This window comes from Leptonychotes weddellii, chromosome 2 (genome assembly GCF_054177405.1).
Source record: "Leptonychotes weddellii isolate Sample4059 chromosome 2, ASM5417740v2, whole genome shotgun sequence".
Classification (NCBI taxonomy): Eukaryota; Metazoa; Chordata; class Mammalia; order Carnivora; family Phocidae; genus Leptonychotes; species Leptonychotes weddellii.
In genome coordinates this window covers 34,117,849-34,141,611 of record NC_138370.1, presented here as the reverse complement: position 1 = coordinate 34,141,611, position 23,763 = coordinate 34,117,849, and the positions used below count along the sequence as shown (strand labels likewise).

Below are 23,763 nucleotides of genomic sequence, written 5' to 3'. Positions count from 1 at the left end.
TCCTAATGGCCTAATTTTCGTATCACTTAGTTAGGTTACCAAGATATCACTGTTTTTAACACTTTATTACTAACTGGCAAAAGACCACAAAATATACATACTTTTCTGGTCAGCTCTAAGGTTTTCAAGTACTCCACCTTGGGTAAGAATTAGGATGACTCTCTTCTAACCTCAATCAGATCAACAACTCGTTTTATCTTCAAAATGTCATGTTGTACATCAGACAGCCAGCCACTGGGTAAGGGAGGGTCAGTGTGAGAATGAAACGATACAGGACTCTTCTAGATGCCCGCCCTGTGTAGACAAAGCTCTCCAGTCTCTCTAATAAAAAGCATAATTATGAATGGCTTTAAGTTATCTCATTTATCTAATGAATCATATGGCTTAACCAGTTATCGCACAATGCCATCTGACAAAGCTCACACCTGTATTCACCCGGCAGCCCTGAGCAGGGCTTTTAGTTTCTAAACAATCTTCTGCCAATAATACTAGAGTTTAAGTTTTGATTTCATGTAGAGCTATGGCTTCATGATGTGATCAAGAAACATTAAGTCTAAAATATTATCCAAAGGACTGCATTGTCTTACCACTCTTGACAAGTGTTAGAACATGGGTTTCCTGGAAAGGAAATAGTCTGCATCTGCTCTCCAAAAGTACTTCTGTGATTAGTAAAGCTAAGTATCATTATTCACTAAATGTGTCCTGTTCTCTTTAAAAAAAACAAACAACAAAACTACATAGAGTTAGGGAAACTTTTTTAAGTACACACAAACCAAAGTTCAACTTTTTAAAAATTATAACGTTCAATAAAACAAATATAAGCCTTCAGTGGCTGACAACCTATTTTGGCTAAAAGCAGTTCAAAAATATAACTTTGGCCCTGTTTCTCAGTAATCACAATCAGTCTCTAAATATTCTACAAATAACCCAGAGGAAATGGGCTTATCATACAAATAGAAATGGCAGACAACTCAAAACCAACTTTAAAACAAACAGAAGGAAGGGGTCTTTCAAAAAGGGAACTAAATCTCAAAACACCACTTCTTGTACTAAGCTCTCTCAAAAGCAGCCAAGGTACTGCTCCTCATTTTAAGCAGAAGAGAGCCACAAAAGTGTGCCAGCATCCTAACTTGAGAGTACACCATTTCCAAGTGTTCTGAATTGGTGAATTCATCGGTTTCTTGCATTATTATCTCATCAGAGCACAGACAGAAAAGACATCCCTAGTGCAAGCACATTTTCTCCATTGAACTTTTAGACACAAATCTAACTTACTTTTAAAGGAAAATTGTTTCTTAAGCCTGAAAGAGGAAAATGACCAGAAAACAAAAGAGCAAAGCTTTCCCTTTAAAAGATCCTTTGTCAAAAGGCAAATTTCCCTGGTTCCTCTAGGGACATCTTCCTCACAGAATTCTCTCTCCACCAAAGCACCTTGAGTTTGCTTCTCCTCATACAACTCCTGGCCCTTAAGGTGGAGCCTGTTTGCTACAGCAAAGAGAAGGGAGTGAGGAGTGACAGACAGGCTGTGGCCAGTCACAGAGGAGGCCTACTTAGAGAAGAAACACTTCTGCAAATGTAAGCTGGAATCAGGATTACTCACCCAGAGAAAAATAAGTTTCCTAAGAAGGTTTTGCAGTTCCAGTAGTTCTAGAACACACCACTCACCACAGGTATCACCCACTGTAAGTCAACTCAACACTGAGCTCAAAGTACCAATGGGTTATCCTCCATGTATTTTGGCACACAAAGCAAGACTTGGGCTTGACTGTAGCTCTCCCATGACACAGTGATGACACAGTTAGCTCCACACAGTATCTCCCTGCCTCCCACGCAGCCTATGGCAGTGGACTGACAGATGTGGTAGTTACTTAGCAATACTTTGTGGTTATTTCACCCACATCATTCACATAGACAGACAATGCAGTGCCAACGTTCCATAAAAACTTTTCTCTCTCCTCCCACATACTATTCCACATAATAATTTACATTATTACATGAACGAACAAAATAATGGCTTATGCTTTGTAAAAACTAACCATCCCATGAGCCTTTAAGGATCCTACTGCTGATCCCTTTGTCCTCTGGGTCTCAAACAAAACTACTCTGCATTATCTCAAAGGAATGTGATTGCCAAGTGAATAAGCCTAAGGAGCTTAGAACAAGAACTACCTTCCTCTGTTTGAAAACATCCCACCATATTCATGCTAAGCAGCTAAGCCTCATGCCCCCAATCACTCCTGGTTACAGTCTGGGGTATGGAGAGGTGTGTACTGGAGGGGAGGCTAAGCCAAATGTCTCAAAACACTTATGACAAACATGGTGGCCTTCTAGAGATGACCTGAGTGGTTGGTATATATTTTGCTAATGCTAAATGAACTAAATGAACCCTAGTTGGTCTGCCCAGGTTGTGGCAAACATTGCAGTGTGATCCATAATGGACTTCACTCAATTTCTCTCCACTGCCATTCAATGCATAGCTGCATTCAGATAAAAACAACAGTTAATGTGTATTAAGCACTTTCACTGTTCTGAGACTTTTACAGGCATTAGCATATTTACTTTTCATATCAACTCTATGAAGTAGGTATTATTAGTATGTCCACTTGACAGATGGGAAAACTGAGGCACAGGTAAACAGCATGCCAGAGCTGGGATGTGTATCTGGATTGTCTGACGTAAGACATCACACGGCTTATCCTGCATCCCTAGCACAGGTCTGTGACGCCAGTGTGGTAGGGCAGATTTACAAATAGTGGTCAGATGCGGGAGGCACATGTTGGAAGACATTCTGGAACAGCAGGATATATACGGCAGTCAAGACAGTTGAATTCTTGTCTCCATTTCATCATTAGTTGTGAGATCTGGGGCAAGCTGCCTTACTACCTTAACCTTAGTATATTCATTTATCTGCACAACACTCGTGTGTGTGTGTATGTGTGTGCATGTGTGTAGGGAGGGACTGACTGAATGTCCCTTCTCTCTCTAAAATTCTACAATAGTCTACTATACCTGGTAAGGTTATTAGAATACTATGTGGTACTTAAAAAGTACTAAAACAAGAACCTAAGTAGGGGATGGAAAGCAAAAGAAGTCTCATAATTTCTGTTGGGTAAAAATCAAGTTTATAACCTAAACTGCCTGGTAAACCCCTGGCCAGGAGTGACAATTCATGCTTAAGGCAGTTAGGTAGTACCTAACTTTGTGGTGGCTTAGTAAATTGTCCTACTTGTTATGGCTTGTTAATGTGTGTTCCTGTGTGTATGCATGTTTGTGCACAGCACGGAAAAGCACAGAGAAATAGGTTATGTATTCTTAGCAAGGACAACTCATGAAAGCAGTGCCTGAGGAGGGCTGGCGATGCCTGGAGTAGAATTCAGTATCACCCCATTTAAGCTTCAGACAAAGCAAGTTCCACTTTCAACTATCTGATAAAACTGAGAGTTCTTTATAATACTTTATTTTTAAAAATGTCTATTTAAACTCTCCCTCTCTCTCTCTCTCTCTCTCACACACACACACACACACACACACACACACAAAGTTTTTAAAACCCACTAGCATGGAGGAATCAATCGCCCTTACTTGCCACGAAGAGAAAGGGCTCCCTGGATCCCATATGGAAATGGAGAACGGAAGTGCAGGCGTTGTTTGAACTGGATAAAAAGAAGGATGCTGGTGAGTGGGTGGGCTTTTCTGGGTTGCACCCAGCCAGCTGGTATCAACCGGTCATGCCTGGATGACTCAACTATGATGATGACGGACAAAATTCTCTTGAGTTTTTCAAGAGACAGTTGTTTGCTGCTAACAGGCATGAACCATTCTCAGGAAGTCTCAGAAGGATCAGGGAAGGAAGAGTGTTGTACACTGAGCCACACAACCTGTAGAAAAATCCTGCATGATTCAGTATATGAGGGTAACAAAATGAATTTAAAAGCATAAACTAACAAAGGGTCCCTGGCCCCTTTCTTTGTTTAATTAGTACCTACTCTATTTGTAAGCAGAATACTCAAGGCCAATGGAGGTATACAGCTGATAAAGAAACCCTAGCTACTAGTCGTAGGAGCAGGAAGGCAGTGGAGAGCCCCTCCTCGGCTGTTTCCAAGGCCAACAATCAGATGGACTTCACCATTCTCCCATTTTAGTCGGTATTTCAAGTGTCTTAGAATCCCAAGAAGGAAGTAGTACCTGAAGCCTACTGCTGGATACACAATGAGACTGAGGATCACACCAACTAGCATTTAGCCCACAACCAGAGCTCCTTGGACAAAAACCACAACTACTCTGTATAGCATCACCATCATCCGAAAGCAGCTCAAGACTGCACAGTTCCAAAGTTCACATGCCTTTATAACCCCTCTGTGCTGCAGAGATGCTTAGAGGTAGGCTCTTAGAGGTAGTTTATTTTTGACATAAAAATGCTCTCGCCATGGGCTTAAATGGAAACATCTTTTTTGGATCTCTTCATAGCAATCTAAATGTTTTCTTTATGGGTGCCTAGCTGGCTCAGCTGGTACAGCATGTGACTTTTGACCTCGGGGTTAAGTTCAAGCCCCACGTTAGGTGTAGAGATTACTTAAAAATAAAATCTCAAAAAAAATAAATTTTTTTTAGTTTTAAGATGAGTTAGATCTCACAAAAATTTATAGTTTTACTAATATGCTGACTTTGTTAATATTCAGTCAATGAGGGCTCTGCAGCAAAGGTTTTAGACATAAGTATGTATCAAAGAATGAGTGCATTGACTAAAGAAAGCCTGGTACAATGTTAAGGTACAGAGGTCTTCATCTTAGGTTCCTTTTTGTCAGAACATTATGGAATCAGGCACGGGATTTTCCTTGGGCAGAGACCCATAAATTTTCATATTATTCTAATTTTTAAAAGGATATATTCAGTTTCCATGTTGTTTTTTCCACTGTCAATGCACCACTCTAGAAAGCTATGTCTCTGCTGTGGTTGTTAATAAAAAATAAAATCATCAGAAGAATTATAGGGACCCATAACTGAAAGTTACTGTTCTAGATAGATAAATACCAGCATGAGGAATTAAACTCACCATACTTAAAAATTTAAGCAAGGGAGTCAGACATTATTTAAATTTTTCTATTTTTTTCTCTTTTATGCAACAAAGTACCATAAGAGGCATTAGGAAATTCCCTCTCCCTGAAAAGATGCCTGCAAAGAACTCTGCATCCAGAAAACTCCTCTTCTAATAATAGCTTTGAGATACAGCTTTAAACCTCACCTAGCACCCCTGAGCAAAGGACACCAAGAGATACACAGCATAGAGGAGAGTAGAAAGGAAATGAGTATGCAATAATGTCCCTTGTTGCTAATTTAAGCTTTATGCTTAATGGAAATAATACAAAAAGCACAGTGAAAATACAGGCATTTTCAAGTATACAGAATGACTTGATAATGATGATGACAGTGAAGATGGTGATGACAACCAACATTTTCTGCACACTGTGTTAAGCACTTCATGAGCATTATCTTAACCGAAATACCTCTAGGAAGTAGGTATTACTGTATTACTGTCCTTTTACAGGACAAAAGGGAGGGGTTTTTTGCCCAAGGTAATACTGTCAGGAAACAGCCAGCTTGGGCTATGAAGATAAATCTCCTGATAAAGAAACCGGTTCTTAGCCCTACATGTGATTCTAGGCCATCGCATACTCATAATTCTAGCCCTAAAAGAGGTCCAGCAGTTAGCTTGATGGGATTATATAAAATAGTTATGGCAAGACTTGCGTTAATACTCTTTAAATCTTATAAATATATCCATAATTACCTAAGAGCTGTAGCTTCCCAAGGATAAACTATGAGTTCTGGTAATTACTCATCAAATACGAAGATATCATAGAAAGAAAGTAAAGGAAGGTCCCCCTTCAATCCCCTGGGAGTTCTCAAGAAGGTGGAATTTTCTACAAGGTGATCTCTCCTCTATTCTTTTCCATATAAACAACTTGAGGTAGACATGCACACCTTCCATCAGAAACTTGAGAACTCTACTACTGATTACTAGTTTCTCTAATTCAAGGCCTTATGTATAAACAATCTAGAGTATACTTTATTTTGGCTAAATAATGATCCTTCTTCCATTCACCATATTTATAGCTCTTTCTATTCTATACCCTTGAACCCAAACCACACTGAGATTAAACCATTTCCACTGAATACTCTGAAGCTAGAAAATCAAAATAGAACACACTGGATGTGCTTGCAATTTCAACCACAACTCCTACTCCACCTTAAATAGAACGGACTGCTTTCTCATGGAAAAATAAGATTTATTACTAGCAAAGTTAGAAGCACAAAAACAATAACTTATAAGGGAAACTGTTCACCAGCAGGGTCCCTTTGCAACAGATTTTAATTGGGAGAAAAATAGAGCAGTCAAATTCCAGAATAATCTAGTCTGCACAGCATTTATTTTGGGTATAAAGAAAATGGCGTCATTATAGGATTAGGATCTGAAACAACCGTCCCATACAAAACTGGTTACAATGACCAGTTCATTCCAAATTGGTGGGAAAAGCCTTGTACCAAGTCTAGGAATGTACGGCCATGGATGGCTCAAAGCATGTCATGGGAGTTCACAAACTAGCCTAGATTGTCTAAAATCTTGTTATTTAAATAGAACAAAGTTTTAACTTGAGGGTAAGTTTGTTCTAAGGAGAAAAAAATCAGTAGGTAGAAATATATTTAGTAAATTAGAATTTTTCTTCAAAAGTAAATAGCATCTTTCACTATTACTATTCTGACTTGAGACTATATTACTCATACAAGCTTGGCACATCTATACAGATAATATCTTGAAGAGGACGGGAAGAGGAGAGACTGTCACATCAGCAGTAAGCTGGAGAAATCTTGCAATCTGCTGGAGTAGTTGCCCCCTGGGCCGTTGGTCCCATTGACGTGGCCCTGTCTGTGGTCCCAGAATTAGTGACATAGGCAGGGTGGCAAGTCCATCCTCAGTCATCACTCCAAGGGTACTGGACAGGGCTTCAGGAGACAGGTACTTCCAAACTAAGAGAGCTCTGTAACTACCACATCGACCCCCTCTTAGTTATGTCAGCTGCACAGGCCAGTACTACTTGAGTCCTCTGACTCCCTCTTCTCCCTCAGGTGAAGCTTCGCATACCGCATTACTACGTCAGTTAGGACATGGCAGAAGAGAGAAACACAAATAAATCAAACTATAACCCAGTCTAAGAGTTTGACAGGAGAGAATACCGAAATTAATGTTTTGAATAAAATAAATGTATATAAATAAGTGAAATGCTTTCTAATTCTGCTGACCAATAGCACAGATTAACTAAATGCAATTATAATAATCTCCACTCGTATTGATACCCTTTCCTTAAGTCAGTGGTATAAGCCTAAACCAAAGCATTCTCCAGGACTCGAAAGAGTGGTATCCCTCGCTGAGATAGGATTTATTTTAAACTCAGGGCAATCTGCCAACTCTGAAGTTGCCTTGTGGTACTAAAAAAAAGTAAAAATAGGAAAAGGAGATTTTCAGATCTCCTCATGACCGGAAAATATTCTTGATAAGCCATTCAATGCATGTACTCAACTTTATCAATCAGAATACCAATGTTTTGATTGGCACTATCATTATCAAGAAGGCAAAGGCAAATAATTCCCTGAAGAAACACTGATGTTCCCGTGCTAACCCTCACTTAGGGTTCCAAAACACAAGGAGGTCCTTCAACCTGGATGCCAACAGACATTTATTACAAGCTGGGGAACAACAAATGTCCTTGAGGCTTTTGTTGAAGAAAAAACAAGCAGAAAGGGAGATCAATAGAAAAGTTTCTAACACCCCACAGAGGGAAACATTTTCCTCATGAAAGTACAGATAGTTCACAACTTCTGTCATCACTACAAGAAAAATTCAGACTGGAATCCACTCATGTTTCTGGGAGGTCGTCCTCCTCACAGAGAGAGGCTTAGACTGCTGATGCCTTCATAAATGCAAAAATCAATATACTAACTGAAAAGAAGAATCAATTTTAAAACATTGTGGTAACCTGGACTTAGTGCTATACAAAAATAAGACAGCCTCTGCCTTCAAGGAGGTTGTAAGCGCTATACAAGGCATCAGAAGAACCTGACTGTTGTTACTCTCCTTTTCCCTCACCGCCACTCCTTTCTCATGGTCTCGCAAATGGAAGAGGAAAATTACAGGGTCATGGCATGTTGGCTCTGGAAAAAAAAATTTAAGTATTGCCTAGCCCAACTCCCTCATTTTAAAGACAAGATCAGCTCAGAAATGGTAAGTGACATGCCCAGAGCCACAGAGCTAATGTGAAGTACTAGAAAAACCCCAGGCTCCTGACTGCCAACTCCATACTTCTTCAGTTCAAAGAGGAGAGAATAGTTCTCCTAAATGCAGGGGATACAATATCCAGACACTGGATAACTAAAAATCAAGAGAGAATTACATGGACTCTAACCTCCTACATTCTGGTTTCATTTCAGCTGTTGTGGGTCACACTTCTGCTTTCATGTGAGAAATAAGGACTTTAAGAAGGGATAAAGAAGATGCAACCATCAGTCACTTCCTTCAGCCAAAAGAAGGAAAATACCAATACCCTACTATCTCTGTGCTCATCTTCAGAGCAGAGTGCATTTGGGATTTCAAAATAAGTATTTCTTATCTGCCAACTTAGATTGAAAAAGGGTAATTGGTGGCTGTTGCTTCCATGGAAGAATGATGCAAAAGTCAGGCTGTGAACACAGCCCAAAAAAGACCATAGAAGAATGGAAAATGGCCTCTCCTTCCACTTGCTCTCCATCTTATCAGTGGTCTGAGCATGTTGCTAAATTTTGGTGTTATTCTACCTGCTCCAATTCCACAGTCTCCTCACTATTTTTCAATCTGTTCTTGTAAAGAAGATTCTAGTTGGTCACAAAGAGCTAATCTAAGGAGCCAGAATTAGTATGATTTCATAGAGTCAAGTAATGGACTTTTGGAGTTGGAAATACACATTGTGAATTATTTTTTTTTTAAGATTTTATTTATTTATTTGACAGAGAGAGACACAGCGAGAGAGGGAACACAAGCAGGGGGACTGGGAGAGGGAGAAGCAGGCTTCCCGAGGAGCAGGGAGCCCGACACGGGGCTCGATCCCAGGACTCGGGGATCATGACCCAAGCTGAAGGCAGACGCTTAATGACTAAGCCACCCAGGCGCCCCACGTTCTGAATTATTTAATCTAATCTCATTTTCCATATGAGTGAATGGAGAGACAGGTTAGGAATTTAGATATAGACAGAACAAGGGCCAGGGCCCAAGTCTTCCAACTCCCAGCACAGCACTCTTCCTACTACTACCACTTGCATCACCAGCAGACACAAGACTACTGTAGACATCCACCTTCCATAGACAGGTCTGGAAGCAACCTGAGCTTATAAGAGTCTCACTGGTAGATGCACAATGGCTACAGCAACATAGCAAGTTAAAGTCCCTGTCCGTCAGTGGCTATTGAGGCTCAGGAAGATAAGAATGTGGAATGGAGAAACAATTGGGGAGACATGAGCATAGCTAAATAATCAGGGAAAGGAAAAGATCCCATGACAATTTGAACTCTGATGACAGAGGAGACAGGAAAGGTGAAGAAGGATAGCAGGAAGGAGAAAACATGCTATCAAAAAAAAAAAGCTAGTGAAAAGAATGGCATCGGAGCACAGGAAGGATAGCTGGTAGCCATATAATATACAATATTTTGAGCGGAAAAAAAATACCAAAATCTTGTTATTTCTTCACAATGAGACTTCCCCTTTAAGCTCTTTAAGAAGGTATATCTAATTCAATTTTTTTTTTTTTATTTATTCATTTGAGACACAGAGATACAGAGAGAGAGAGAGAGAGAGAGAGAAAGCATGAGCAGGGAGAGAGGCAGAGGGAGAGGAAGAAGCAGGCTCCTCGCCAAGCCAGGAGCCCTATGTGGGGCTCGATCCCAGGACCCCGGGATCATGACCTGAGCTGAAGGCAGACGCCCAACCATCTGAGCCACCCAGGCGCCCCTAATTCAATTTTTAATCAACTTGGTGTACAGTTACAGCAGACTGCTGTCTTCGGGTATGGTTCCATAAAACTGAGTATAACACAAGATAAATATTACTTCTACACTAGCCAACCATGGGTGGATTTTAATACTTAACACACACTGGGTGGGGCAACCCCACCCCTGGCTCACAGCCTAGTTTCTGTAGATGGATCTCTCAGCCTATTGCCAGAGCTGGCCCCATGGCTGTGTGGCTCTGAGACCTCCCAAGAAGACCTCAGTGCCACAGGAAGAGATACTGATGACTCAGGAGATGGCCTGCTCTCACTCTGCAGCAACCAAACGAAGCCAGACATGGAGCGAAGAATCAGTAGGGAGCAATGCGGACATTTCAAATGTCTACTGACTGTGGCTCACGTGTAAGTGCTGTTTGTTCTCTCTCAAGCTGAGATACTTCTGGGAATAGCTCTGTGTGTGTGTGTGTGTACGATAGTGGGTGCCTGTTTTGTTCAACCTAAATTTGCCGTGTGTGTGTGTGTGTGTGTGTGTGATAGTGGGTGCCTGTTTTGTTCAACCTAAATTTGCCGTGTGTGTGTGTGTGTGTGTGTATGATAGTGGGTGTCTGTTTTGTTCAACCTAAATTTGCCAATGAAATATTTTGTTAATAAAAATGTTTTTCTCCTTTTAAAAAAAAAAAGAAGAAGAAGGGCGACTGGGTGGCTCAGTTGGTTAAGCAACTACCTTCGGCTCAGGTCATGATCCCAGGGTCCTGGGATCAAGCCCTGCATCGGGCTCCCCCTGCTCTGTGGGGAGCTTGCTTCTCCCTCTCCTTCTGCCTGCTACTCCCCCTGCTTATGCGTGCGCTCTCTCTCTCTCTCTGTCAAATAAATAAATAAATAACCTTAAAAAAAAAAGCTATATTCAAAGGATTGGGATGTGAAATCCATATTGCTTACCAATGAGGAGTCCCAGAATGATCAGTAAATTTACCAGGACCCTACTGAGAAGGTGGGGCCCAGAGACTAGGCAGTTTTTCATTATATTAAAATACGCCAACATGTTTTTGGCTGTGTTTCGAGTGGATACTTTGGTTCCCTCATTTTCCAGCTTAAGAAAATGCCCAGCAATTTCCATGGTGAATTCAAAGTTATAGTCAAGGATTGGACACACCAGCTTCCCAAGGTCAAGATGCCAGAAAATGCAAAGCCAAACTCATCTTATACTGACTTAGTCCTTAGGTTTATTCTTCATTACCTTCTAAACCTATTGGCCATATCCCCACCTCCAATCCTGAAGCAGCACTTACACGTTTGACATTTAAGCAGGTATTGATCTACTTGTCACAAAGTTTATGCAAGGTAAATATCTAAGACCTCACTTTTGGAATTAGCAAGAAGTGTGAAATCTTGATCAACAGAATCTCTACTTACATTGAGACTGAAGGGTCTACAACAGAGATAATCCCTCTAACACATGGTCATACACTTGGGCTAGACTCAGCCAATCACATAAGAAATCTGTGTTCCTCTTACCAACCGCTGACTTTTGAAGTCATGAATCCTGGAATTCTTTAGCTGAATTATTTCAACAAGGAGGAGTCTTTCCATGGGTCTCTGAAAGTTGCCTCAGCTGACCCAAGGAACACAAGTTACAGCAGGCAATGACTGTCTCACACTACTTGGACCAGTCCAAAGCCTTCTGATTTGTAAGCTGCAGAGACAGTTTTTAACTGTCTTTTTGTTTATCTTTTAGCAGCAAAATACTGAAGAAATACAAATGTTTCCCTATAATTCTGTCACCTAGAAATGCAGGCTTGTCCTGGGAAAGCCAGACTAAAAATGTCCACACATAATAAATGTGTTCCTCTAGTAAATAAGATTTAGATAAAGAACTTAAGAACCAGGATGGATGAATAGTACTGAGAACTAAGCCACAGCAGCCTGGCAAAAGGCCCCTCCTCTGCCCTGAAGGGATTATTGCCTCCAACTAAAAGAATACTCAAACTCCATTTCTTGTCATGGTGGCATCTCTATTTCAGCTACCACCTGCCATGGCGTCCTTTTCCTCTCTCTCCCTTCAGGTACTCATAGCTCCCATAACAACAGATCTGAGACATGGAAGCCCTAATCAAAGATGATTAGTTCCAGATGACTACAAAACAAAGCATGTCAAGGTCAGGAATCATAGGCAGGAGAATATGATACTCACTCTTAACACCCTGTCACCCTTAAAGGGTTTTCATTATATTTAGATCTCACAAGTCAACACAGCATCCCTCAAGTGATGTTTAGCCTCATTACTCACTTGTTTTATCTTTTTGAAGACAACTGTCCTAAGGTGTTTAAAAGGGGAAGAAAGAATTGGTCAGTAAGATGATGGATATAATAAGGTAGAGGAAAGATAGAAACAGGAAGATATTTAGTCCACCATCTCCACCCCCACATACAAAAAAGTCTTCTGTCCAACCACCTTTGTTTTACAGAGAAGAAAAGTGAGAGATCAAGAGAGGAAGTGACTCTTCCCAGGTCTCACAATCAGTAGCAGAGTTGGGTCAATGGAGATGATCAGGGCCTCAGTTCTCAGTGCTTCCTCTGCTAAAAGGTAGGGCCTCAATAAAAGACTAGCTAAATCAACAAAAGGGAGTGGCTTCTTTGAGAACATTCTAAGCACAGAAATTATACTGCCCTAGCCCCTTCTAAATGCAGGCTTCTAGGTATGCCAGGAGCATTCAACAGCAGATGTGACAAACAACCCTCACAAAGAGGTGGGATGAAGTCCAATGACACCAAACACGGTTCCTCCCTCTCCAAAGCACAAATAGTTTAACATACCTAAGCCATTCAGGAGGAATAAGCCAGTCCTCTCAATATCCATTAAGAAAAACAAATTTAAAAACCCACAGACCACTTTGCAGTCTATCTAGCACTTTCATATGCATTATTGTATCTCACCCTCACAACAGTCCCATTTTCCCAGTAAAGAAACAGAGAACCAAAGAAGCCTTGCCCCCCACCCCCAAAGCCCCCTCCGGCTCACAGCTGGTAAGCAGCAAGGCTGATAGCTGAGCCCCTTTCTTCCAACTCCACATTCAGTGCACCTACTTGTATCCTCCCTCCACCCAATGTTATTAATGATAAAAAGCCAAACACAACAGTCGCTCAAAGAGCTGACTGAACCACACCCTCTAGCCAGCTAAACAATGACTAAAATCCTTGCTGGAACCCAACACAGGCTCTGCCTCCCCAGAATTTCAGGACTGAGCATTTTCACGGTAGGTTCAAACCCAGGCCTGCCTTGCTATCCTGCATGAACTCTGGCCTGATCACATGAATCACAATAGTGTGGCTACAGCTGGACCTGTCAAGTGCATTAGGCTCTTGGTGACACAACCCAGCTGTGCGGGCAGGTTCCCTACAAGAGTGCTCCCAAACATTCCAAACATTGTGCTGCAGAACTGGAGGGAGGAACTGAGCTGCACGGGGAGCTGGCAAATCTGACAGAACTTTCCATTCTGTATCTGCACTTTTGCACCAGTAAGGCAGTTTAAAAACTGGTTCCCAAAGAGCGCACAGACCATGCCTTAAAGAATACACTAAAAACCATCAGGAGGTTCCTTCTGAGAAGTTGGAGCAAAGTGGGGAAAAAAGAGAACTTCAATTTCAATTTTTACCATTGGCACATACTCGTTTCATATTTTTGAAAACTAGTTCTACATTAAATTTAAAAGCCATAATGACTTCCCGGGACAGTCATGGTGACAGAGAAACTGACACTAGACAAAGTAAACTAATAACACAGAAGAAAATCACTGTAAACAAAAGCTTTGGAAACACTGATCTAGACATGAGACCTTTATAAAGCAAAATAGTGAGAGACTCATTTACAAATTGTGTGAATTTTCCTTTCACAGTAATAGAAGAAATGGAAGAATTTTTGGAAAACCAAAAAATTTGTTAGTACTTAGGACTTTATGCTAGGCATTTCCACATATTTTATCTTATTTTTTTTTAAGATTTTATTTAATTATTTGAGAGAGGGAGAGAGAACACGCTCAAGCTAAGGGAGGGGCAGAGGGAGAAGCAGGCTCCCCGCAGAGCAGGGAGCCTCACGTAGGACTCAAACCCATGGATCATGACCTGAGCCAAAGCAATGCTTTGTCAGAAAAGGTAGCTGAAAGCACACTGTAGTCTAGGAGTCAGATGCTTAACTGACTGAGCCACCCAGGTGCCCCATATTTTATCTTATTTAATCTCAATAACCATGGAAGAAAAGATATTATCCACAAGTCATATTCCGGGAAATAGAAGTTAAGGAGCTTCAAACAGCTGCACAGCTACCAACTCCTGGAGCCTAAAGATAGAAAGGGCCAAGCTGGAAATACAGATAAATCCTCTAAGAACAGCCACTACTGCATGGAAAAGGACAATCTGCACCTACAGAAAGAACACAGAAAGAATGGCCTGGTTCTGACAATCACTTCAGTTTTACTCCTAGTGTGGGTCACATTCCTCCTATGAGGTACATGTGTGTGCAGTCCTGTGTTCCATATTCAAAGATGATGGAATGGATACACTATCAACAGGACATGAGCATAAAGAAGTTTCACAAAGTGTTGATGGATTGCACTGATCCACCCCTTTTCTCTCTCAGCCCTCCTTGACACCTAAGGCTCCGTTTGAGAGAGGACTTCTGGGGCAGCAGCGGGGAAGACTGCCTTCCACGAGGCACAGGGCACTACCCAGAACCCTGCCATGCTTACAGTGTGGGCACACCCACAACTCCAAGTTCACAACAGCCATTCTCTAAGGTCTAAGTCCTCTCATGTGCTTGATGTAAGGAAGAGCAATTTAAACATAACAATAGCTAGTTTATTAATATTTACTGAGCTTTTATTAATGCAGGAGATACTCTGCTAAGTGCTTCCCATGTATTGTACCTCAGTTAATCTTCACAACAACCACCTCTCAGGTTAGGTGCTATGACCATCTCTAGGTCACATATGAAGAAACTGAGATTGAAGAGTGGTTAAGTAACTTACTAGAGGTCAAATTGTAAGGAATAGAGATAAAACTCATCAATGAGCCTATCATCCCAAGTCCAGGCTCATAACCACTATGCCTCTCATTAAAATATGTTTCACATCCTTTTTATCAAGCATTCTCTTTGCCCTTTGTTATTAAAGCTATGAAACAAAATATTCAATTAGAAAGAGGCTTTTTTTTTTTAAATACTGATGGTCAGGTAAGATAAATAACATTATAAAATACTAGAAATAAGAATTTAAAATTACGAACTTAAACACTGTTATCAAGGCAAGAAACTTCAACTTCCCCAATACATACCCGCAAATACATCTGTTAGAATCAGCTGACTGTCCTGGACATTCAAACGCCAGGGTCCTCACGGGCTCCCAGGTGTTCAGGAATCCTTTAACCCCAAGCATCTCAAGAATGGACCAAAAAAAATATCAACACACTGGGTTCAAGTTCCCTCCTTTACCACCACTGACCTTATTTATGAATATGAAACGAGAGAGAGACCTTCTCAGAGATAAACTGTGGAGCTGAAATTCCCTCAGTTCCAGAAACAAATATTCCCTATGCCTTTTTTCTTTAGATAACCAGCTAGCATTTGAAGTTTCAAACCTAATGCTAAAATCTAAGACAAATCACGTTTCTACACTAACAGCACAGCCAACTTTCCCTTTAGAGCAGTGACACACCAAAATTTAAGAGTGACAGCCTTGCGCAGTAGTCAGAATGGACCCCACTAAATGATCAAGCTCAAACAAACTGGTAACCTTCCAATGCCTGGATTCAGTTTCAGAAAAGGTAGCTGAAAGCACACTGTAGTCTAGGAGCACCAAGCTATGTCTGACCACCTCAAAGAGCAGCACAACTCTATTAAAGAAGAAAATCTCATCCTGTCCAAACATTACAGACCCTATAACAAATACACTCTCTTCATTTTTGTCAACCTTATTTAGAATATATATGAATTATCATTTTCCTAAGTTTCTGAGACTTTCTTACGATGTTTTCCACTTTAAAATAGTTTAAAATCCAAGGAATTTTTCTCTAACTACAATTATATATTATCCAGTACTGTCTAGGACCAGACAAAGAAAATAAACTGAATTCCAGTTACCTCCATCAGCAAACAGTCTGCCCATAATTTTATCAGGAATACAAAGAACATTCTCCTGTTCCAGCTGCTCAGCAAACCTTCATGTTCAGCAAGGCCTCTTTTAATGTACTTATACAGCTGCTTCTGTTGGGAGTGCGAACCGCTACACACTGGCTCTGCAGTGACATTCTCCCCGAATGCCACTATGTCCCTCAGGGGCTGAGGGATAAGAACTTGAAAGAAGTGAAAGGAGCCCTCCCTTCACCCCCTCTGCCTAGCCTCCCCTCTCAACAGGCAGCTTCCCTCCAAAAGATCTGCTTCAAAAGTCCAGACCCAGTGAAGTCACACATGACCTCACAAACCTCCAACTTAACTCTTTAGAAGCCAGGCGGCAAGCCGACAACAGGGAGAAAGGGCAACTGTCTTAGCTGATTTGGAGTGGTTGCTCTTACAGAACAAAGAGAAGTTTGTCCAACATCATTTAACAAAAAGAAAAAAAAACAAAGTAATTTCAGCATTGTTCTTCCATAACAGCACTAAGGTTTTTGAAGTACTGTTTTTGAAGACTATAATTTCTTGCAGCACACACATTCTGGACCTAAAAGAATGACTGAAATAGGAAAAATAAATCTAATTCATTTATATTATATAAAATTCACACTTAATCTTATGTGATTTGTGTTTCCTACTTTCATTCCTAGTTTTGATTCTGGTTTTCTGCTATCGTTAATGTGAAAATATTCATTTGCCCTGTTGTGGAGTCCTGCCTCAGACAACCAGACGTAGACAGGCGACGCTCACAGCGGCCAGACACTGGCCACCGCGGCCACACAGAAGTCTCTCAGAAACCCAGAGCTCCGGAGCTCCAGGCGTCCAACGAGCGCGCGGCCACCAGACCCAGCTAATGGATAACAGAGGCGCAGCACTCGGTGCCCCTCTGGGGAAAGGACGGCAGCCTTCTACTTTAGTTTCTTTCCCATGCTTTTTCTTTGGGCGCCAGCTGTTTTTGTTGGGATATCGGAATTATTGTCGGGATATTGGAATTATAAGGATTAGGAGGTAAAATACCTAAAAATCACTTTATAAATAGAAGTATATAAAATTACATCCTCTCAAAGAAAATGTAATATGCCCTTTCAAGAATGCCTTGGTTCACCCAGAAAATGATTATAATTTACTGTCCAGCAATTTTATTCCTAAATATATACCTCGCCTAGAGGAACTCTCCCGTAAGCGCACAAGAAGCCACAAATTAGAATGTTCACTGCCATGCCATTTGAGATAACAAAAATACAAGACAGCCAAAGTGTTCATAAATAGGAAAATGGAAAAGTAAATTATAGTATACATTCATACAATGAATACTATAAGCAAATAAATTAATAAATTAGGACTTTATGAATCAGTTAAGAATGAATTTGAAATGTTGAGCAAAAATGTGAGTTACAAAAGGAGAGATGAAGGTATCGTTTATATAAGGTTTAAAAACATGAAAAAACACTAGTGTTGACAGATGCATGCCCATCTAGGAATGACAAACACCCACAGGTCATGGTTACCTTAACGAAGAGAAAGAAACGAATGAGACCATGGAGGCATTCACAGGAGTTGGCAATTCATCTGCAATGTTTATTTTTTAAATTGGCTGGTGAGATCACAGATGTTTATTATTTCCTACTCTTTGGTATGCCTAAAATGTTTCAGAAGTTGTAAAAAGTCAACTCATAATGGCTGCCTTTGAGTGTAGCAGCACCTGTTCAGTCTAAAAAATTAACAGAAGAGGCAAAGAGGATCACAGTTCCCTCAGCTCCTAACTCTCAAGTCCCCAGATCCGAGCACCTGTTACTAATTCTGCCTCAGTTTGGCTCTACCTGGACAGTCACCCTGCCCACTCCCCCATGATCATCTACACACATCTACCTCTGCCTTCAAAACCCGCCACAAAAAGCGGCACTTCCAGAGGGCCTCCACAACACCTCATGCCAGAAGTAGCCCCAGCCTTAGAACCTTACGTCTGGCTCGGCAGGCCCGTACTAGAACTATTTGTGAAATTTTCTTATCTGCCTCCTCTCTGGAAGACACCTAGTACCTAGTAGAGAGCAGCTGATAATTAAGTTCTTCGTTAAGCAAAAACCGAGTGTCTGGTGTGTGCTGGCCCCGGTAACAGAGGTTCTGAGTCTCAGAACTGAAGACTTGAGAAGATCACTGCCTAAAAGGAGAGATGGGCCCATACCTGACCAAGTACAATATTGCAGGATGAACCCTAAAACTACTGTTAAATGAACGCTGAGTGTGAATAAAGAACTTTTATGATTTTGTTTTGCAATAATTATTCAATACCTCTTATTTTCTCTGTACTAAAAATTTTATACTACTATTCTAGACTAAAAAAAGTCACCTTCTTTGTGTTGAGGTGGAGCTGCTAAATAGATAATTATAAAGACAGTAAAACAGTCATTAAAAATCCTCACCTTCAAGTAATCCAAGGCTCTTAGAGTTCTTATTACAGATACACAACACCTTTGTCGATCTGACCACAGCCCATTCATATCAGGTGACTTTGAAAAAGTTTTAAAGAAAACTTTTAGTTGAAGCAGTGTTATTACTGATAATAACAGCCAACATATTTTGAGTACTCATCAAGTGGAAGTAAATTATTATCCCTTTTCCCAGATAAGGAAGTTGAGGTTTAGGGAGATAATTCACCAAAATTTGAACCAAAGCAGTCTGACTTCAGAACCCACACTCTTTATTAAAAAAACCATACTGTTTCCTACCAGGAAAATGGATCAACCCCTCTATTTCTAGAGTAAGGATGGGCACCCTATGATCACTACACCAAAGATGAAACAAGAAATCGTTTCAAGTTCACGGCCAGGACCACTCACTTTTACAAACCTCTGTAACAGTAACCCTGCTTACCTGAGAACAGGGGCTGTCTTACTGGGCTTTGTATTCTGCCTCTAAACAGTTTTCACTGCATCTCAAACTTTAAAGTACTTATGAATCACCTCGGAATTTGTTAAAACACACATTTTGATCGAGTAGGTCAGGGGTAAGCTCTGTGGTACACATTTCCAACAAACTCTGAGAGGTTGACAGCCTAAGCTGACAACAGAATCACCTGGGAATCTTTTAAAGCTATCACTGTCCAGATGTCACCCTACACCAACAGAATCAGAATCTCTGGAGGTGAAGTGTGGGAAGTCGGAATTTTAAAAAGTCCCCTATGTAACTCTAATGTGAAGTCAGGTTAGAAAACCCTATTTAGAGCTTTCCTACTTTAGCTTGGTCCGTGGACCACTGTCCTAGACCCGTGCTTCTCAAACTTCATTGTATACATAAGCCACCTGGACATCTTCTTAAAATGCAGATCCTAATTTAGTGGGTCAGGGGTGGGGCCTGACATTCTGCACTTCTAACAAGCTCCCAGGTCAATATTGCTGGGAAGCAAGGTGGTAAGTAGAAAGATTAAAAATCTCAGTAGTTCAGTGTGTGTGATTTATTACGCTTTCCTTTCATAATTCTTAATTCAGAGACCAGGAGAATACTGCAGACGGAGGTTTAGGTGCAGGCATATGAAATAGCATATGGGTGCAGGGATTACAAAGGTAAATCATTTATCTAACACTGGTTTAGATGTAGTTTAATATTAATCCTCATTAGCATTCATGAGAAAGATTATATTGAACATAACTTGTAGCATGGCCACTCGGGTACTGGGTATTAAGGCTCTGCTAGGAGCTTGAGCCAATTTAATACAGACTCTGTATATCAGTTTATAGAAAGCTTATGAGATCCACGGTACAAAAAGAAAAAAAAAATCAAAGCACTGGAAATGTACCCATTTTGGGTTCTGATAAACTGGTACTCCTATGGAAAATACCTTCAAAGAACTTTATTTCTCCTTTTTCTTCTCCAAACCACAAATCAATGGGTAACATTTCTCATCCAGTACTGCAAATCTTGTGTTAAATGACCTCTACTGAGAGGAAATGTTATTGCTTCCTTTAAAAGTTAAATATTGCACTGATATATGAATAAAAAGATTGCTGCATCATCCCAACCAGTTACAATATTAAGAGCCAATCCAGTTTTTATTTAGACCTGCGATTGTCCTTGTAATTAATATATATGCCCCAACATCTTTTATCATTTGAAGTCTTTTAATATGGTCTTTGATAAAAGATCATCCACTTCAGTGAGCATCCCGCAGCACTCCTCAGTGTAATATCCACCATTATCCAGGGCGCATTACTTTAAGTTGTAAACTACAGAATTAGAATGTTTCTAAGAAACCCTATTTCAAATCCAGCACCATTTCCTGAAGTCATCACCAATTTATACAAGAGGCACTCAACAAGTACCAAGAGCCCAAAACCACCACAGCCAGCCAGGGCCAGGACTATCTGGGAGGAACTGAAAGAACATCGATGACCAGAGCACGTAGCTTTTACACCGGGCCCCCTGATAAACAAGGTGCTGTTGGAGAAATGAAGCCAGCGCAGAGAGCTGCCAGGAAAGTCACCTTAGGGGCTATTTTCTACAAATATGGACTCAGAAAGACGCACAAGCAGCACTCTTGTGCTCCTGTGTGTGCATCTCTGCAGTGGCCTCAGTGCAGCCCCCACCCTTCAAGAGTTTGCTCATGTCCACAGCTGCGGGCCTCACCTCTAAATGGTGGCTCCAAAGTCCCTGCAACCAACCTTCAATCTCGTATTCCCACCAGCATTTGTACATAAAGCACCATCACTCTCCTCAAATTTAACCTGTTTAAACTGACCCCACTACAAGCTATTCTCCCACAAACGCTGCTGATCTCCCCACTTCCTATTACTTCTGTCATCTAAGCTTGAAGTCTCACTATGATTTTGACTCAGCCTTCATGTCCTACATTCAAACATTCGCCAAATCCTTGCATTTTTTTTTTCTTTACCAGGCTTTTCTTACCTATTTTCTTATATCCCCTAGACTATTACTCAGAATACTACAAAACTCACAACAGGTTTAAAATAAATATCCACCAACTAGAACTTAGCAAATTCTTACAACAAACTATAAATTGAGTGGTAAGGTTATTTCCATTTTACCAGTAAGGAATCAGAGGCTCTCTGAAGTAAAACAACCTACCCAACATCAGGCAGCCAGTAAAAAGGATGACTTGACCTCCTGGTCTTCTGATTCTAAATCCCCATATTTATGCCACCCTACCACAGTGCGCTGTACTTTATGAAAAGAAGTGAGATTTCAGGAAGTCCAGTAATAAGTGTGCCAGGCAGCTTAGAGCTGGGAGGACACTGCTGGCAGCTCAGAGGCTGATACAGGATTTGAGCACATGGTAGAGTGGCATGGACATAAATTTTGATTTATCTCCTACTATGTACACCAGGCATTGTCATGCCACTTGATTTTCTTTTCTTGATTTTTGTCACCTGATCAATTTCATTTGCTTTTCCTTCCTTTACCAGATAGGGATTATTCATTGCATTTTATACTTGGAAAGGCTCCCAGGTTTTCTATAATTACTCAAGATTACACATCTAGTAAGTAACTGAGGCAGGATTCAAACCCAGGTATGCCTGGCTCTACCTAGTAGAGTCCACATCACTTATCACTGAGCAAGAACCCCTTTTGGTAAATAAAAAAACAAAATCCATTATAGCTGCCAGAAAAGCAGAAAGAAGAAGCTAGAAAGAAAAAAAAAATGAGAACCCATTTTCTGCAGAACTAGTTTTAAAATGTAAAAGAAAAGGACTAAAGAGATTACTAGAGCAACGGCTACCCTATAATCAACCTATGAGACAGCAGAGCTTCTGGCTTCTAATGATAGAAGAAAAGTTGGGTACTCAGTGGCCTGCCAGGTTTCTAAAGATGATTTCACAAGATCAAATCTTTTCCTCGGTCACCAGCTTAACTAATACCATGTTATTTTAATTTCTTATTTTAATACTTATACATTATATTAAAATGCCTGCAGGTTTTAAGTTGGAATTTCAAAAAAATTTTTGAAACCACACTTCACAAACTTCTGTATTAATCCTATTTCATGTGACTTTTTCCTAGACAGAAAGACACTAAAGAAAGAGAAAAACTGAGGAAAGGGGATACTTTTAAATGCCAGCATTCCATTTGAGAAGGGGAGGGAGAGAACAAGAGGAAGGCAAAAAGCCAAAACTATCAAATTCAGAGTGGACCCAAGACTGGCTGGAGCACTCTCCTCAGGCATACCAGTTGCACGCAGATGTAATTCACCTCCTCTGCTGTACTCCACATCCTGAGCAGTATCTGAAAGAAAAACTAGGAAGCTGAGACATAAAATATATCCATTACACTAAACAGGTGATTTTAAAAAGCAGTTTTATATATTTCAGAGAACCAAAAGAAAGCTCCTGCCATATTACTGTATTTGATATCTCTCTTTTCCCATCTGTCCAAACACAAGCTCAACAGAAATGGACAATATTCAGCTCTCTTAATGGTTACAGTGACAACATTTGTGCCTTTCAGTCTTCAGGTCAGAACTTACTGATTGGAGTTGCAATCATCAGATGATAAGCCAGCGAGGGAGAAACACCCAGACACAAAGGAACCCATTGGAACATGTACAACTGTAAGTCTCTAATTATCCTTTCTAATTTTGGAGCCATGTGACTGGACTTCACACAGCACTGCTGACCCTATCAGCCTGAGTGCTCTGTAGCGGACCACAACGGGAGGGGATGCTCCTCTTTGCTCCTTCATTAAAATATTGAGTTACATTCACAGGGTGAGCTCTTTCCTGACTGCCACGCAGCTCCCTTGCCAATATTCAGTGTTCGGAGCACTCAGAGCACCTGAGAGAATTTTACTATTCCTATCCAGGTTTAGTCCAGGGTCTTAAGAATTGTTTTCACCTTATAAAGAACGATCTATTTGATATCACAAAGGTAAAAATGCTTTAAAAGACAAATAGTGAGCACATGTACTCTTTGAAAATGTCCCTTCCGACCTGATACTAGAATATTACAGATTTCAAATGTCTTATTCTCTGAGTTAAGTGGTGAGAGAGAGAGTATCGGGGAACACCAACCCCCTCTGGCCACCAACGCATGGCTAAATCCAAGACTGGAAGATGTTGCTGAGAGACAGAACTAAGTTTTGCTGAAGCGATACAACATCCTCATCACTGTTCCCAAACATTTGCACCTGTCTTTAAAGAAGCCACACAATAGAGAACAGTGTCATCCTGCATTCAAAAGAAATCACTGTCAAGTACTGCTGCTGAAATCACCTTTAATGACAAAGTAAAGGCAAATATTGAAGTAGAAAAAGATTTTAAAACATACCTAGGCAATGCCAAATATATTTTTGTTTTGAAACCAATAACAAATGGACTCTGGAGCCTGACTACCTGGGTTCAAATCCTGGGTGTGCCATTTACCACCTGTGTAACTTTGAGCAAGTTACTCAGTTGTGCTATGCCTCAGTTTCCTTATCTGGAAAATGTGAACATTAATAGCTTCTTTCTCCTGGCTTCTTATGAGAAGTATGCACCATGTGTTTACTAAATAAAACCTACAGGATGCCTCTGATATAAAATTGTGCTCAGAGACAACCTAAGTAATTTTATAATCTTTTCTACTGG

The 23,763-nt window shown here is 40.6% G+C and overlaps 1 protein-coding gene and 1 long non-coding RNA gene across 7 annotated transcripts in view; one reads left to right on the top strand and one right to left on the bottom strand.

Moving 5' to 3' along the window:
- The window catches only part of PSD3 (pleckstrin and Sec7 domain containing 3), a 542,217-nt gene that overhangs the window by 216,224 nt on the left and 302,230 nt on the right, over positions 1 to 23,763 (bottom strand). For 2 of the 6 annotated variants that reach the window (XM_081809820.1, XM_081809826.1), the window contains exon 1: positions 16,161 to 16,658. The exons of the other annotated variants lie outside the window; for them this stretch is intronic. The gene's annotated coding sequence lies outside the window, so the exon portion shown is untranslated. Of the gene's footprint in view, positions 1 to 16,160; positions 16,659 to 23,763 lie in introns of those variants that run through there. 6 annotated transcript variants of the gene reach the window in all.
- LOC145718341 (uncharacterized) overlaps positions 22,404 to 23,763 on the top strand; it is a 9,006-nt gene continuing 7,646 nt past the window's right edge. Inside the window, exons 1-2 of the long non-coding RNA XR_014141735.1 lie at positions 22,404 to 22,478; positions 22,647 to 22,749. This is a non-coding gene — a long non-coding RNA (uncharacterized LOC145718341). The remainder of the gene's footprint in view (positions 22,479 to 22,646; positions 22,750 to 23,763) is intronic.